We start from the raw sequence: 18161 nt of genomic DNA on the forward strand, positions 1-18161 counted from the left end.
TGTTACAGCCGAATGCTTCGAAGCGGAGTTGTATCCAGAGTCCCAGGAAAAGGTTGGATAGAAGTGACTTATGTGGAGGGAGGATAAAGAGACCGCACCTTTTATAATGGTACTATCTTTCGGGGTTGCACCATCCCATCAAGTGTCAGTAGAAGTGGCGCATCCGCAATGCAGTGGTATCATCTTTGCCAGCAATACTCAAAAGTATTCTTGGGAGCTATACGCAGTACAATGGCTAGCAAAGCACACCCCGGCAACGATGGTGATAGCATTTCAAAGGTGCTTTCTCTTTACCAGTCATTGTGTCCTCGGGCAGTAAGAATAATGAAATGCTGTTTGAAAAGATTGTGTCTTGAATTGGGCTGGTTGCAAACTTGTGGTTACACATGCTCCCCTCCACAAGAGCACCTTGCGAGACAATGATTTACAAGTGTCTGGCAAGTAGGGCAATCCTGGTGTTGGTGGAGCCCAGTGCTCAGCACAAACTGCAATGGTGTAACTAAAAACTTGTTTTGCAGTGTGAATCCTTTTCTGGATTCACATGCTGTGCATCATTCTGCCATCTAGTGGTTGGGTCCGGTATAGTCCTTTTTTTTATTTTTATTCTTGTGTTTTGTGTCGTTGACCATGATTTGGTGCCAGGTCTGTCCCCTGCGTGACATCCGACAGCGCCCTGGAAGTTGTTGTGCGTAGTATCCATCTTTAGATTCTTTTTTATGCTGTTGGCTCTGGAGGCAATAGGGGAAGCTCCAAACATTATCTAAAAATCCCTGAAAAAACTCAATATTTAAACAAAAAGTTACATCGGACATCGACTATGCGACCAGAGAACACGACAGACCTCCGGAGACGATGTCTTTGATACTGAACATCTCCATGACGCGCATACTTCGACAAATGGTGAGGTGGGGGCAATGGAAAATACCCCCTTCAAATTCTGCCCCAAGTGCCACCAGAAATTCGCCCAAAGTGATCCACACGGCATGTGCAACCTCCGTCTACCCAAGGATCACAAGGACAAGGATTGTGAGGTCTTTGTGGTGTTGCTGTTGAAGATACTCAGGGCACGCTGAAAGCAAAGTGAGGGCCACAATACAACAATGTCCCAAGGACAGAAGAAATCTTCATTGAAGGACTTGGGTCTCTCCTGCGACGATTAGGACCAAAGGGCCCCATCAGAGTCGACAAATGAAGGATCAGACTTCGAAATTCTCGAAGGAGACGCCGAGAAAAATTGCACTAAGAAAAAGATGGTGAAAGACTGAGAAAAAGACGGACAAGGTCAGACACTTACAACCGTTGGAACCGAAGGGCCATGAGGAATAGACACAGCCTAAGGCAGCCCGACGCTGAAGGAAAAGGCGATCAAAGGTCAGCCGCGATCAAAGAACCCCACAGAACCTTGCCGAAGGACTCCAACGACGGAAGATCGCATAAGGGGTCGAAACAGAGGGTTGAGCACGAACTCATGAAGGGAACTATTCTGACCTCAAACTGAGTGTACCACTTCAAAGAAGAAGAATTCTCCAGTCTCCAATGCCAGGGGAGAGCCCTCGAGGTCGAAAGAAAAAAAAAACGCCTCGAGGCAGAAATGGCGGCACTCCTCCAAAAGAAGGAGTTTGACGAAGCGCTCCAGGGATTCCGTATCCCCACTGTTCCCACTGCCAAAACAGAAAATGTAGACACCGAAGGCACAGAGATGCCGAAGAGGAAGAAGAAAGGCACAGAGATGCCGAAGAGGAAGAAGAAAACCTTGAATCGCCTCAAACCCCGAACAACGCACAGAGCACGTCGAAGAAAACATCAACTCCTCAAAGGATGAGGACTCCTCGGAGACTTTCGAGGATCAATGGAACGACCTTGACATGGAAAGCCCAGAAGAGGAGATATGCTGCTATTCCTCAAAGGCATCGCCTCCAGATGACATAGCTGCTCTCTTCACAAGGCTGTTATAGAAGGCTAACACTTTCGGGGTCGTCCTCGAAGAGGAAAAAGAGGAAACATGCTTCCTCTTGGAGACATTAGCCCCTGCGAACAAGGGCTCACAGTATCTTCCCATGCTACCAAGCAATCTGGACCAAGGCGAAGAAGCCTTCGAGGAGCCAGCCATAGGAGTGACATCAAGGGTTGAGAAGAAGTATAAACCCTCCTCCAAAGACCCTAAGTATATACAGGAAAATACTGTGCCAGATTCTATTATTTTCACCGCGGCAAGTAAGAGGGCCAACTCCCTCTCCAACACTGGCCCACCTCCAGAAAAGGAAAACAAAAGAATGGACATGGTAGGCAGGAAAATAGAGGCAGTGACACAATGGCGCATTGCAGATTCAAACGCCCTTAGAAACAGATATGATCACCAGCAGTGGGATGACATTGAGGAACTTATCAACAAACTCCTAGAAGAGGACAGGAAAAGGGCAAAATCAATTGTCCAGAAAGGCAAAAATATTGCAAATACATGACTAAATTCAGCACTCGGCGCAGCAGACACGGCCAGCAGACAAATGTGCAAAGGTACCACACTACGGAGACCTGCTTGGCTACAAATATCCGTTTTTAAACAGGATGTGCAGACCGCCATTATTAACAGACCATTTACATGGGACTTCCTGTTCGGAAAAGAAGTCGACGAGCCCCTCCAACAAATAAAAAAGGAGAACGAAACTGCAAGAGTTATGAGAGCCCTACAACAAAGAGGAGCTTTCGAGAGAGGAGGGTTTAGGGGGAGGAAACTCGCAGGAAGAAGAACCTTTGAGTATGGGCAACAAATGCCTCATCCACAACAGGGCTATGGGCACGGGCAACAGCCAAGCCAGCAAATATGATATCAAAACTGGCATCAACAGCCAAGGCAGTCCTTTCGGGGAAGGGGAAGAGCGGAGGACAGCCCTCCAGAGGAAGGGGAGCTGGATCAAATTGACTCCGGCACAAAAGAGGACCCACACACAACACCAGTGAGGGGCAGGATAGCACAATACCTGACCTGCAACAATGGCAAAATATCACTACAGACAATTGGATATTTAATTTGATAAAATACAAGTATTGCATAGAGTGAACAAAGACACCACCAGCAAACCCTCCCAAAAGTAAAAAAAGTACCTCAAATCCGAAATCACACAATTGAGAAATCAAAGAGCTCCTTCGAAAACAAGCGATAGAAACGGTACTAAAAGAAGGGCATTTCAAGGGAAACTACTCACCATACTTCCTAGTTCCCAAGCAAGACCTTAGACTAAGGTTCATAAACAAGTTCATTCTAATGCAACATTTCCAAATGGCTACACTACAAGGAATAATACCACAAATCCAAAACGTAGATTACATGGCAACAATAGACCACAAAGACGCCTATTTGCACATCCCCAAGAAGAAAAGCCACAGAAATATATTCCAGATGCCTACACGAAAGAACACACTACCAGTTCATGGTACTACCTTTCGGAATAAGATCAGCACCATGTGTCTTCACCAAGTGTCTTCAGCCACAGTTGCAGCACACCTACGAAATGAGGGAATACATGTCTACCCTTATTTAGAAATCTGGCTGATAAGAGCACATACAAATAAAATGTTGCAGCACACCTATGAAAGGAGGGAATACACATCTACCCTTATTTAGACTACTGGCTGAGAGCACATACAAAAAATAAATGTTGCAGCCATGTTCAAACAGTAATCATCACACTCCACATACTTGGATTCTCAATAAATCACAAGAAGTCCTCCACAAACCCAGAACAAGAAAAAACCTTATAAGGTGCAAGACTCAACTCAGAACTCGCACAAGTGTATCCAACGCAAAACAGGATACAAGCCATCAAACGGGAGACATCACTTTACCAGAGGGGTCAATCTCTGACAGTGAGCAGAGTCATGAAACTCCTGGGCATGATTGCATCATGCATCCCACTCATTCCTCCATATGCGACCCTTCCAGAAATGGCTTTCCAACAATTGGTCACAGGGAGTTGGGATGATCTAGTGGTTGTTGCACACAAACTGTAAGCAGAAATACAATGGTGGACATCCAGGAACATAGCACTAGGCAGACCTTACAAAAGCCCCACCCCCTCTGCGACAGTCACAACAGATGCCTCCCACAGCGGGTGGTGAGCACATCTCGGCCAACTGAAAATACGAGGACAGTGGAACAACCTCGACTCCTTAAAACACATTAATTACCGGGAGATGAAAACAGTCCTCCTAGCACTGAAGGCGTTCCAGAAACACATTAGCATTAAGACTGCCTTGATGCAAACAGACAATACCACCACAATGTTCTACCTCAACAAGCACAGCGGCACAAAGTAATTCCCACTCCGCAAACTAGCACAACAGATCTGAACATGGCAGTTTCACAAGGAGTCAATTTGCAGACAATGCACCTACCAGGAATATACAACACAACAGCAGATCAACTGAGCAGACAGAACAGCTGATCCCATGAGTGGGAATTGAAACACAAAACAATACAGTGGAGAAGGGTGGCTCACTGGTTAGAGGAGGCAGACCCTGAAGCAGAGGTCAGACCCGGGACCAGGGTTCAATTCCCGATGCGGCAGGGTCTTGAGCCCAAAATGTCCACGGACTCGATAATTCTCGCTTCGGTGCCTACTCGAATCACGGGTTCACACTCTGCAACTCTGGGCAATAGCTTGCTTACTCTCCACTACGCCCCCGCGGCGGGATGCCTGGCTTTCACCTTGGGGATGCCCAGTAGGGGTTATCTCACTAGGAAAAGCCAGGACGGGTTCCCAAAGCAAGCGCCTTGAGACCTTGCGGTGATAAGGCGCTATATAAGAACCTTTGCCATTATATGACATTACATCTTCAAACTCTGGGGAACCCCAGAGATAGACCTGTTTGCGACAATACAGAACAAGAAATGCCAGTTCTTTGTCTCCAGGTTTCATCACCACCTGTCAAGAAAGAATGCCCGGTTACTAGATTGGTCAGGGACATTTGCATATGCCTTTCCACTGATACCCCTAATCCAAAGAGTTCTAGAAAAAGGAATACAACCAGGGACAAACCTAATTCTGTAGTAGGGATCTCTGTGTATAGTCATAATCTAGTGAATAGTCCCGCTCATGAGCGTGGACCCCGGAGCAATCAAACAATCTTTTAAGCTGTCTAAAAATGCAGTCCTGCAAAGACACTTGAGAGAATTTAAAGACATATAATGCAGCCTATATCCACAGGCTACACTGTCCAGTACTTCAGCTAGACATTCCATATTCCACCAAAAACCTCAACCAGCACAGCTTGCCAAGTTTTCTTCACAGAGAAAAACTTCCCCTTTTACCAGTAAAGCCTCAGGAATGATAGAGAGGAAGGGGAGGACAGACAAGCCCCATAGGCTGCTATTATGTGGCTCAAAAAGGGATACCGTGCCTTTAAGAAAACTTTCCCAGAATGCCCTGCAGGTCCCATTTACTTTCAGTTCTTTTTTCCGGCTCCTGCTAGCAGGACCCTGGAGCATAGAGCTCTCCCTTTTTGGGTTTATTATAGATTTTTTTGCACTTTTAAAGTGTCTGAGTGTCTACACTCGACATATTTTGGTGCCCTCTTCTAGTGTTCTGTGCAGTTCTTTTTATAAAAAATGCCTGCATTATTTGATAAATGCCCGGAGTGCCAAGTCAGACCCACACTCTGTGTGTATCCTGTGCCTTCCTTCTACTCATCTCCCTGAGAAGTGTGAGATTTGCCAGACCTTCTCCTCCAAGACTCTGAGAGACAGAAAGAAGATCAGGCTCCAAGGACTGGAAGAAAGAAGGCTGCAGAGTCAAGGTGGGTCTGGGCAGGCTGGATTTGCTTCCTCTGCCCATGCTGAGGCCTCTGGGGGGCTCCCCAGCGTCAAGAAGGGCAGAAAACGTTGACGTTCTCCGTCGACACCATCGAGAGGCATGACGGCGATCTGCTCCCCTTTTCCCCAGGGCTCTGGGTCGACGTTCGGCGTCGAGGGGACTGACGAGGTCGCCGCCGAAGACGTCATCATCTTCGACGTCATCATCTTCGACACGTCGACGCCGTGAGGATTCCAGACGGCAACAGCGCTCGCCGTCGAGGCAACACTCCCGTTCACCCTCGACGTCGACCAGGCGATCAGCGTTGAGAAGGAGGCGTTCAACGTCGAGGCGCAGATCTCCAGCGTCGAGGCGGCGAAGCCCGCTGTTGAGGCATAGGTCTTCGACGTCGAGACGACGTTCATCGGCATCAAGGAGGCGTTCTTTGACGCCGAAGGGGCGTTCGACGCCGTAGAGGAAGAGCTCACCCTCTAGGAGGCGTTCTGGAGCCAGGAGTCCTTCCAGGTCCTCAGGGGCACGACGGCGTCGTCGGTCACCGACAGGGGGTGCTGCCTCTCGGTCTCCTACACCGAGGAAGAGGATGAGGGAGTCACCGGGCTCGGTGTACTCTGTGGTGTACTCTCCTCCCAAGCTGAAGTCAGTTACTCCGCCTCCTCACTGCCGAAGGAACCGCCTCCGCGCACTCCTCCGCCACCTCCTCCTCCTGTGCCTCCACATGCACCGCCACGCCCTCCAAGGTCGGTCTCGCTGATGCACTTTCCTACGCCGCCTAAGGGGGCACCTCGGCCGAAGTCCCCGGTCAGGCCGCCACCGCAGGTTTCGCCGCAAGCACCCGCGGAACGTCCAAAGCCTAAAAGACCCAGATCTCGCTCCGGACGGAAAGGAATATCAAGGAGTCGCCGGCGCTCCTCGACGAGATCCAGACGACACCGTAGGAAGGGTCGGTCCAAGTACAGCACTGATTCGTCCAGCGCGAGGGATTATTCCCCAACGCTATCAGAATCCCCTCGGACGAGGGTATCCCCTGTGGACGATGTGGTCTCCTTTCAGGAAGTCTTGCTGAGGGGTGCGGCCAAGCTGGGCATCCAACTGACTGTGCCCACGCCTACGACCTCCGTAATATTTGAAACGCTCCACAAGAAACACCTATCTAGGCCTCTGTTGCCCTTGGTGCCTGGCTTAGTGGAGCCCGCCATGGAACTCTTCCTCACTCCGGCGGTGATGAAAGCAGCCCCCTCCAGGCTACTTAAAAAGTACAAAGCTCCTGAGGCGGACCCGGCTTTCCTCCGTGTGGATCCAACCCCCGATTCTGTGATTGTGACTGCGGCGAGGAAGCAACACGCCACCCCCGTCTTCCAATGTGCCTCCGGACAAGGAGAGTCGCTGGTTGGATTCAGCGGGCAGGAAGGTGTGCGGGACGGCCGCTACCTCTATGAAGGCTGCCAGTGCATCGGCACTGTTGGGGCGCTATGATCGGGCTCTGTGGGAGTCCCTCCAGCAGTTCGCCGACCTCCTCCCACAGGAAAAGAAGGAGGATTTCATGGAGATCCTGAATAAGGGATTGCTGGTGTCCAACTAGCTGATCAGCGCAGCTGCAGACTCGTCCCTCCTGGCAGCCCACGGGTACTGCCATGGGGTTAATCAGAGGCGCCAAGCTTGGCTCAGATTGACGTCACTGAAGCCGGAAGCCCAGCAGAGGGTGGCCAACCTGCCCTTCTCGGGCGCTACCCTATTCGGGAAACACGCCGACGATGAGATGGCCCGCATGAAGGCAGAGGCCAAGACTCTCACGGCTGTGGGCTTGGAGAAGCCTAAGGACCAGAAGAAGAGCTACCGCCTGGTCCAGAGACGGTACGGAGCGCAGGGCAGAGAGCGAGGTCAACAGTCTGGACAGCAGCAACAGTTCCAGAGGAAGCCCGTCCAGAAACGTCAGAGGGGCAGAGGTGGACAGCAGTTTGCCGCCGCGACCAAAGGCCCGGCCGGGTCTAGGCCATGAGCGATTACTTCCCCGTCATCCGTTACCCGCTCCGGTGGGGGGAAGCGTTCAATATTTTCTGGCAGAGTGGAGAAAAATTACTCGGAACAAGTGGGTGCTGAATATTGTTTGCAATGGATACAGTCTTCGGTTCATCAGCCCGCCTCCAGCAATTCCACCGGTTTGCTCGCAGTTTCAGCTGCACGAGCTCCAGGTGGAGGCCGATACCCTGTTAAGGAAAAGGGCGATAGAAGACGTCCCTCTGTCCAAAAGGGGAAGAGGTCTGTACTTGCGGTTCTTACTAGTCCGCAAAAAGGACAAGAACGAGTTCAGGCCTATTCTGGATTTGAGACCAGCAAACAAGTGGATTCGCAGAGAAAAGTTTTGCATGCTGTCCTTACACCAGATTTACCCGCAACTGCAAAGGGGAGACTGGCTGTGCGCAAGAGACCTGCAAGATGCATACTTCTGTAGTAGGGGATCTCTGTGTATAGTCCTAATCTAGTGAATAGTCCCGCCCATGTCCGTGGACCCCGGAGCAATCAAAAATAATCTCTTAAAGTGTAAAAAAATGCAGACCTGCACAGACACTTAAGAGAGAATTAAAGACAGATAATGCAGCCTATAAAACAGGCTACACTGTCCAGTACTTCAACTAGAAATTCCACCAAAAAAATCCACAAAACAGCATAGCCTGTACAGATTTCCCTTGCTTCAGCAGCAAAAACCCTCTGGAATGATAGGAGAGGAGGATCTGGACAGACTAGCCCCATAGGCTGCCATTATATGGCTCAGAACAGGATACTGTGCCTTTAAGAGAACCTTCCAGAACTTCACAGTATCCCAGAATGCACTGCAGGTCCCTTTTACTTTCAGTTCTTTTTTCCGGCTCCTGCAAGCAGGACCCTGGAGCATTGAGCTCTCCCTTTTTCAAGGGTTTCTTGGTGATTTTTCACTATTAATTTCGTTTTGAGTGCTTCTAAAGTACTTTGGTGCTGTTCTTCTTGGTTTTTGCTCCCTTTTGATGTCAAATATGCCTGCATTATTTGACAAATGCCCGGAGTGCTCCAGGAAGAAGCCCAAATCAGATCCCCATGAGGTGTGTATCCTCTGCCTTCCCTCTTCCCATGTCCCAGAGGGGTGTGAGATTTGTCAAGGCTTCTCTGGCAGGACCCTGAAGGACAGACAGAAGATCAGGCTTCAGGGACTCGAGGAAAGAAGGCTGAAGGCGCAAGGTGGGTCTGGAGGGGCTCCTTCTGCCCATGCTGAGGCCTCTGGGGGGCACCCCAGAGGCAGGAAGACCAGCAAGCGTGCCCACTCTCCGTCTGGGTCGATTGCAGCGACCACGACTTCGAGAGGGATGACTACGGTCTGTTCCCCGTCCCCCCAATGCTCTGGGGCGAAGCGCCGTCGGTGCTCGACGTCGAGGGATGTACACAGACCGCCGTCAAAGTCTCCGGTGACGATTTCGTCGTCATCCTTGTCGGTGATCGCCGTCGAAGGGCCTGGCGTCGGTGCTCGCCATCGAAGCGACACCGCCGTTCGCCGTCGGCAAAGAGGAGGAGAACATCGTCATCGGAGGGATCCTCGTCGTCGAGGAGTGGTCCGCCGTCGAAGCGGAAGAGGTCGAGGTCGCCGTCGAGGCGCAATAGGTCGCCGTCGAGGCGCAAGTGGAGAGACTCTGTTCGGAAAACATGCCGATGATGAGATGGCCCGCATGAAGGCGGAGGCAGAGACCCTGACTGCAGTGGGCTTGGAGAAGCCCAAAGAAAAGAAGCCCTACCGACCGTTCCAGAGACGGTTCGGTGCACAGGGCAGAGGGCGAGGACAGTCTTCGGGACAGCAGCAGCAACAACAGCAGCAGTTCCGGAGACCTTTCCAGAAGCGCCAGAAGGGTAGAGGTGGACAGCAGCCCTCTACAGCTAACAAAGGACCGTTCGGGTCTCGACCCTGAGCGGTTACTTCCCCTTCATCCGTTACCCGCTCCGGTGGGGGGAAGCGTTCAATTTTTTCTGGCAGAGTGGGGACAAGTGGGTGCTGAATATTGTTTGCAATGGATACAGTCTTCGGTTCACCAGCCCTCCTCCATCGATTCCTCCGGTCAGCTCGCAGTATCAACTGCACGAGCTCCAGGCGGAGGCCGATATCCTGTTAAGGAAAAGGGCGATAGAAGATGTACCTCTGCCTCAAAGAGGAAGAGGTCTGTACTCCCGGTTCTTTCTGGTCCGCAAAAAGGACAAGAACGAGTTCAGGCCCATTCTGGACTTGCGACAGGCGAACAAATGGATTCGCAGGGAGAAGTTTTGCATGCTGTCGTTGCATCAGATTTACCCTCAGTTGCAACAGGGAGACTGGCTATGTGCAATAGACCTACAGGATGCGTACTTCCATGTGCCCATTGCACACCAACACAGGAAGTTCCTGCGATTTCAAGTCGGCACCAATCACTATCAGTACACGGTACTTCCATTCGGGCTGAAGTCTGCGCCCAGGACTTTCTCGAAGTGCATGGCTGTGGTAACGGCGCTCCTGGGGAAGAACAAGGTGTTTGTCTACCCGTACCTGGACGATTGGTTGATCAAGGCCTCCTCCTTCTCGAAAGCTCAAGCGCACTTCCAGAAGACGTGCGTTCTTTTGAACAAGCTGGGGTTGCACATCAACATGTCCAAGTCTGTCCCGACTCCGGTCCAGTGCATTCAGTACTTGGGAGCCTCCATCGATACGAGGTCAGCAAGCGTGTCTCCTAAGGAGGAGCGACGATTATCACTCCTTCGGAAGGCTCAGGCTCTTATGACCACTCCATCTACAACAGTGAGGACGGTGTCTTCTCTACTGGGATCGATGGTCTCTTGTATCTTCCTGACGCCACATGCACGGCTGCACATGAGACCGCTGCAGGAGTGCTTGGAGGATCAGTGGGACCAGAGATCGATGGTCTCTTGTATCTTCCTGACGCCACATGCACGGCTGCACATGAGACCGCTGCAGGAGTGCTTGGAGGATCAGTGGGACCAGAGGAGAGGATCTTGGGACGACAAGATACGACTGTCTCTGCATGCTCTTCAGTCTCTGAAGTGGTGGTGTTCAGCGGAGAATCTCCTCAGAGGGGTTCCCTTCCACAAGGACATTCCCACTCAGACTATCGTGACGGATGCTTCTCTCCAGGGCTGGGGAGTGCACTCCGGAGACTTACAGATTCAAGGGACGTGGTCCCAGACGGAGTCCACGTACCACATCAATTTCCTGGAACTCAGAGCTGTTCACTTGGCACTGAAGGCCTTTCACCCGTCCTTCCAGACCGACTCTCTGCTTGTATAGACGGACAATACGACCACGATGTATTACCTCAAGCAGGGGGGCTCGAGATCACGCACCCTGTCGCAGGAGGCGCAGGCGATCTGGCTTCTGGCCCGAGGAATGTTCAGGCAGACGCACTGAGCAGACTGATTCAGGAAAACCACGAATGGGTCATAAACGACGAAGTACTAGGAGAAGTCTTCGCAAGGTGGGGGACTCCAGAGGTAGATCTGTTCGCCACCGCAGAAAACAGCAAATGCCGAGACTTCGCCTCCAGGTACTACCAGCCGGGGACGCTGGGAAATGCGTTATGGATCACTGGTCGAACAGATTTCTGTAGGCTTTTCCACCCATTCCCCTGATTCCGACGGTTCTCATCAAGCTGTCCCAGTGCAGGGCGCGGATGATACTGATTGCCCCGGAATGGCCCAGGCAGTGGTGGTTCACGGACCTGCTTCACCGGTCTCTCCTTCCTCACATGAGGCTGCCGTGCAGGCCGGACCTTCTCACGAAGTTCGGGGGGCAGATGTTGTACCCCAACCTCTCGTCTTTGAGTTTGGCGGCATGGCTCCTGAGATAGTGCAATATGGCCATCTTAATCTCCCGGAAGATTGCATGGACATACTGAAGGAGGCTAAGCGGCCTTCCACTAGGACTTCTTATGCTTACAAGTGGAAGAGGTTTTGCATCTGGTGCAAGTCCAAGAACTATGACCCGATGACCTGTAAGGAAGATGTCATCCTTCCATATCTTCTACATCTGGCGCAGTCTGGCCTTAATGTCCATTCCATTAAGGTTCATCTGGCTGCATTGACTGCCTACAGGAAATGCCCTTCACAGACTTCCTTCTTCCAGATCCCTGTGATCAAAGACTTTTTGGAAGGCTTGAAGAAAGTATTCCCTCCTGTCAGGCTTCCTTCGCCTTCATGGGAATTGAATGTGGTGCTGTCCAGATTGATGAAGGAGCCTTTTGAACCTATTCATAAGGCTTCGTTGCAGCACCTGTCCTGGAAGGCGGCGTTCCTCGTGGCCATTACATCGGCCCGCAGGGTGAGTGAAATTCAGGCGTTGTGTTGCCAAGAACCTTATAATGTATTTCATGCTGCTAAGGTTGTTATGCGTACTCACCCTAAATTTCTTCCCAAGGTTATTTCTGATTTTCATGTCAACCAGACTATAACTTTGCCTACGTTTTTTCAGAATCCTCCAGCGGAAAGGTCTTTACATTCCCTGGATGTTAGGAGGGTGTTGAAATTTTATCTGGATAAAACCAAAGATATTCGTAGGTTGGACCAATTGTTTATCAATTATGGATCAGTCAGGACGGGTCTTGCTACCTCTAAGCAGTCCATCTCGAGGTGGATTGTGTCCTGTATTCAATTGTGTTAGCAAAAGGCTAGTAAGACCTTAGGGCAGTGATTCCCAATCTGTGCGCTGCGGCACCCCAGTGCGCCGTAAAAACTACACAGGGGCGCCGCGCACTAAACGCACTGTTAGGGAACCAAATTAATTTGTTAATCCTGGCATATTAATAGATCAAGACAGTATGTGGAATGAAAGTTGCGGAAATGCCATTAAATATGAAAATCGATTTTAAAAAGGCTGATTTACTTGTAGAGAAAGTCCACGATCCACAGTAGCAATGCACACCTGCACACAAACTGGGAAATACTGCAGAGGGGCGCTGTACCTACAAAGGCTGCCGGGGTCGGGTCACAGTCCCTCCTAGTGTTTGTAAATAAATCTCCGGTGGCAGCTGCTGCGCAGAGACCTGGGCTCAACCTGCCAACCCGGGGCTAAAACGAGACGAAGGAGAAAGAAGCCTCGGTGGAGAGAGGGGCTGACCGAAGGAGGCGCAGACGTAACCAATGGAAGCCTTTACTGAAGTGTTGATTACATGTTGTGAACACAGGGAGGGCAGCTATGGTAGAGCTGGAGACTAAAGGCAGGGTCTATTCGCCAGACACTCTATTCAAAGAAGCCTTCAGCGTATAGCAGCGCACTCTTGACCTGTGTTTTTGTGAGGTAAGAATTCCATGAAGCTTCGAGATTAAATAATATAAGCACAAACCATTAAGGACAATAAAAACTGAATTAACACACTGACTGAAGTACTTCATGTGCACAGATTCCAAGCTGACAAACAGGTACGTCCCTCCGCCTCCACATAACTTGTTGGGTATACAAGGATCTTGGTTGCAGGCACCTCATGTTATTTTAAATTGCAGCCCATTTGCAACATATAAACATGCGAGAACATATTTACTACCACATTTGTTCTTGTTGCCAATTGTGTTGCAGCAATTACATATGGATCAAGCAAATGCCCGCTATTTAACAAAAAAGCTGTTCTTGTACGAGCACTTTAAACAACAGTTTTCCCTTTAAAATGAATACATTCAAAATCTTATAGTTAATTAAAAAAAAAGTACTGCATTCTGTTTCATTTGGTAATTGCATGGCCATTCTTTTGTAGTCCAAACTTGTGCCCATAGTGTGCTCAACCTACCTAGAGCCTGAGGCCCTGCATTCTCACCTGAGCAGATTCTGCAGGGGATCACATTCTGTGTGTGTCTGGGTCACTCCTTTTTCTTCTCACTGCTGTGGGGGCGACAATGCCCCTGTGTTGGTCCTACCAATCCTCTTGTTGTAACACCACAGGGCAGTGAGTGACCTGCCCCAGATAACAAAGAATACCACAGAGAATATGTCCTAGCAGCATCCTGGTAAAGTGAGTAATGCACTGCACTGGACAGTGCCTTTCCTTATTGGCTGTCATAGTATCTGATGCTTTACCATAACACACAGTGCAATATGCTGCACATAGTAAATTGTGACACGTTCTACTTCAGTTTTGGCATTTAGTGTTTTTTAATGTTGTAAATACCAGGTGTACCTGTACCTGCAAGTTGAGGGTGCATGGAAGGAGGCATATTTCTACTAGTGAAATAGTTTGCTTTTCATTTCCTGCTAGACTAGCAAGGCTCTCTGAGAGGGGGGGGGGGTGGGACAGGATCAAGAGCCAAACGCCACATCAGTCTAGTTTTGTGTTTGCCAGCAGTCCATTCCATGCTTCCAGAATTTCACTCGCTTCATCATTCATCCTGCCCAATCACACTATGGAGCAGCAATGCCACATTTCCCCATCTATGTAAACAATGCAGTGTGTTGCATAAAGCAACGTATGTTAGTGACGAGCACTGCAAGCATACATGCAAAGTCTGGTGTTAAAGCAATAGTTCTTCAAAACTCATTTGTGAGTGAAATGACTGCATGGAAGTACTGACCTAAATGTCTTGCCATGTCATGTCACACAAATCAAAGCCTACCATCGACACACTTTTCCAGACTGCATGATTATAATAACGTCATCAGCTTCATCCCAAAGAAAAATTTGGCTTACATTCCCCCAGCCTGCCCAAAAAAAAGTAACATAATTGGGAGCCGTGGCCAACGGCCAACAGGTCAAGGGAGCCGAGGGTCAATAAAGTTTGGGAACCACTGCCTTAGGGGGTAAACCTAAGGATCATTCCACCAGGGGCAAAGCTGCTACGACTGCTTTGCTACGTAATGTTCCCATTGCAGAAATCTGCAGGGCTGCCACTTGGAAGTCAGTCCATACCTTTGCTAAGCATTACTGTCTGGACTCTGATGCCAGGGCAGATGCTCAGGTTGGGCAGGATTCGCTGAGAAATCTGTTCGCACAGTAGTGGTGTTGTACTCTTTCTCCACCGCCGCTTTTGTGTGGGGATGGGCTTGCCATTCTATTCACTAGATTATGACGATACACCGTGATCCCCTACTACAGAAGGAGTAGTTTCTGTCCTGTAACTCCAGTTCTGTAGTAGGGGTATCTCTGTTATACTAAAGATATGTGTGAGCAAATCAATGCGCACATCCCAGTATAGTGGGCACTCCCTCTGGTTCACAAAAAGGACTCCTCTGTTTTTGTTCAAACATTTATTGGTTTGAATTGAAATTCATATTTTCATTAATGGATTGTTTTTCATCCAGGTTTATCCTTTACACAAAAACAACATTGCTCCAATGCATTTCGAGTTGAAAACTCTTTCTCAAGGAGCTCTGTGAAGGAATGAGAACGATCTAAGTTTGTACCAGCATAGCATTAACAGGTAAATCAAGTGAAAACGACATTCTCAACGGTGAATGACAGCAAAATTAAATGAATGTAAACAATCTGTGCATAAAAAGCCGGTGTGACTTTTGAACCAAAAGTGACTTATCACATTGTTTCACATGCGTGATCAAATTATGTAAGAGGATGGTCAGTGCACCCAAAAAGGAAACCAAGATATAAAAGCAGATAGTAGGAGAAAGCGGTAGGCAAATGAAAATTTGCTCACGTGTGTGCCGGGCAGAAACTGCCGTGCTGGATGGGACGGAAAGAAAAAGCAGGTTAGGAGAACGCTCTGTGGGCGGGTACTAGCGCGTTTGAGACACACTCGAAAGTGTTGTCAAAGCTTACCAAAGCTGGATTCTTCAAGGGACTACAAGGGTCTCCGGGTTGGTTAGTAGCGACGTGAAGTCGCTGGCTTGCAATGCGGAGTCTCATGCGAGGCTGACTCTGTTATGAACGCGCGGCGGGCTGACTGATCATGAAGATCAAGGAAGGACTAACTCGGAGCGACTTTGGGCGCCATATTGGAACGGATGTTTGCCGCAAGGGAAAGGATAGTGAAAAGCTAAGAAAAGAGTCGTCAAACAGTGTAAAAAAATGGTAGAGGACACAACAAAGAGTAAGACAAAAGGGTTGGTGCAACAAACCATGAATTAATAATCAAAAATAAGTAGTCAAAAAAATGCAACAATAGATTCATGTGTACACAAATATGTAAACATATATGTAAACTCGCACAATTATTAATGTGTCCTTGTATACCCAGCCGGGTATTTATAGGAAGCAACTCAGTTCAATGCGGTCATTGAGACCGAACGGTTTATAAGATTGCAAACGGTAAATCCATGAAGTCTCTCTTTGGAGAAGGAACTTGCTGTTATCTCTTCCTTCTTTTTTATCCACAATTTCAAGAATCATGAATTTCAACTGTGCCACTGTATGATGGTTTTCCATGAAGTGTACAGCTACACTTGATTTTGCTTGCTTTGTCCTGATATTAGATTTATGTTCATTCAATCTGACTTTCATTTTTCGCTCAGTTTTCCCTATGTAGATTTTCCCACAAGGACACTTGAGAAGATAAATTAGGTTAGACGAGTCGCATGTTGCATTGACTTTTACCTTGATTTCTGTGCCTCTCATTGGGTGGTTGATTTTGTTACCACTGATAATGTTGTTACAATTGTTGCAGTTAAGGCACGGTTTTGTGCCTTTGTAGATGGGTTGAACAGGTGTTGCTTTCGATAGGATTTCCTTGAGGTTGTTGGCACGAGTGTATGCAAAAATTGGAGGATCTTTAAACATATCTTTGAAATCTGGTTCCAAAGCCAAAATTCTCCAATGCTGTAAAATAATCTTCTTGTATCTACCACTTAGTGTGGAATATTTCGAAACAACTACCATCCGGTTTGTTTCTTTTTTCGTTGTCTTTTTAAGAGCTGTTTCACGTGTGATTGCAGATGCTTTTCTTCTTGCTTCCACTGTGGTGTTTGCCGGATAACCTCTGGCTGTGAATCTTAGACTCATTTCGTCAATCCTTTGAATGTATGTATCCGGATTGGATACTATGCGTTTTAATCGTAACATTTGACTGTATGGGAGATGGCGCTTCAATGATTGTTGATGAAAACTTGTGAAATGCAACGTATTATTGCGATCGGTTGGTTTCCTGTAAAGGTCTGTGATTAAACCAGTTTCAGATCTCTTGATCAGTACATCCAAGAAGTTGATTTGTGTATCATCCAGATTCCATGTGATTTGAATTCGATCATCTTTAGTGTTTAGATTGTTGAGTTCATTTTCCAGCATGGTTCTAGTGCCTTTCCACACAAAAAATAAATCGTCGATGTACCGAACGTACATCAGTAGGTTGTTGGTCCAAGTTGGGTTTTCATAGATGTACTGTTGTTCAAAATCAGCCATGTAAATATTGGCGTACGCCGGTGCGGCGCAGTTGCCCATAGACATCCCAGATGATTGTTGGAACCAGTTGTTGTTGTGACAAAAATAGCTATGGTATAAAGTATAAATCATGAGCTCCATGAGGAATACTTTCAAAGTTTCTGAGATGTTGCTGTGTGCTAGGCTCTTTTCAATTGCTTCAATTCCACCTCCGTGTGGAATTGAGGTGTACAAACTATTCACATCTGCGGTGCAGAAGAAAATCTTGTCATTTTTATCTATTTTGATTTCCGACAATTTGAGAATGAATTCCGTTGTGTCTTTTACATAACTTTTCAATTCTTTCACGAATGGTTGCAAATGCCGATCTAGAAATTTTCCCACAGGCTCGTGGAGGGATCCCTTGGTGGACACTATTGGCCGCATGGGTGGGTCCATCAGATTTTTGTGGATTTTCGGTAACAGGGTTATGGTGGGACTTCTTGGAAAATCTACCAATAAGAATTTCCTGGTACGATCATCGATGGTTCCTTTGTCGTGGGCTGCGTTGATAATCACTGTTAGTGTGGTTTTATATAGGTTCGTGGGGTTAGAATCTAATGGAATGTAAGTATCGGTTTTCCCGATATGTTCATCCATTTTGGCGTTGTACATGCTAGAATTCATGACGACGAGAGCCCCGCCTTTATCAGCCTTAATACATTTGATCAATTTGTTATTGGCAATTTTTTTCAATGTATCATTATCTTTCTGTGTTAAATTTCTGTTCTTAGTTTTTTTCCTGAAATTGATTTTTCCCAAATCCTGTTTGACTAAAGTCTCAAAAGTGTCTATACTTTTGTGGCTAACGGGTGGTATATATGAACTTGTGGGGCGTAGTCCACAGAGAAGATCCACTTTCTGATCTGATGATGGTGGAATTACATTTTCGAAGAAGTGGCGTAGTCTTAACTTTCTAGTTAATTTGAATGTGCTGGTCTCCAATTCCAGTTGATTGGTAAATGAAGTGGGGATAAAAGACGTGCCTTTCTGTAAGAGT

This window comes from Lissotriton helveticus, chromosome 12 (genome assembly GCF_964261635.1).
Source record: "Lissotriton helveticus chromosome 12, aLisHel1.1, whole genome shotgun sequence".
NCBI lineage: Eukaryota > Metazoa > Chordata > Amphibia > Caudata > Salamandridae > Lissotriton > Lissotriton helveticus.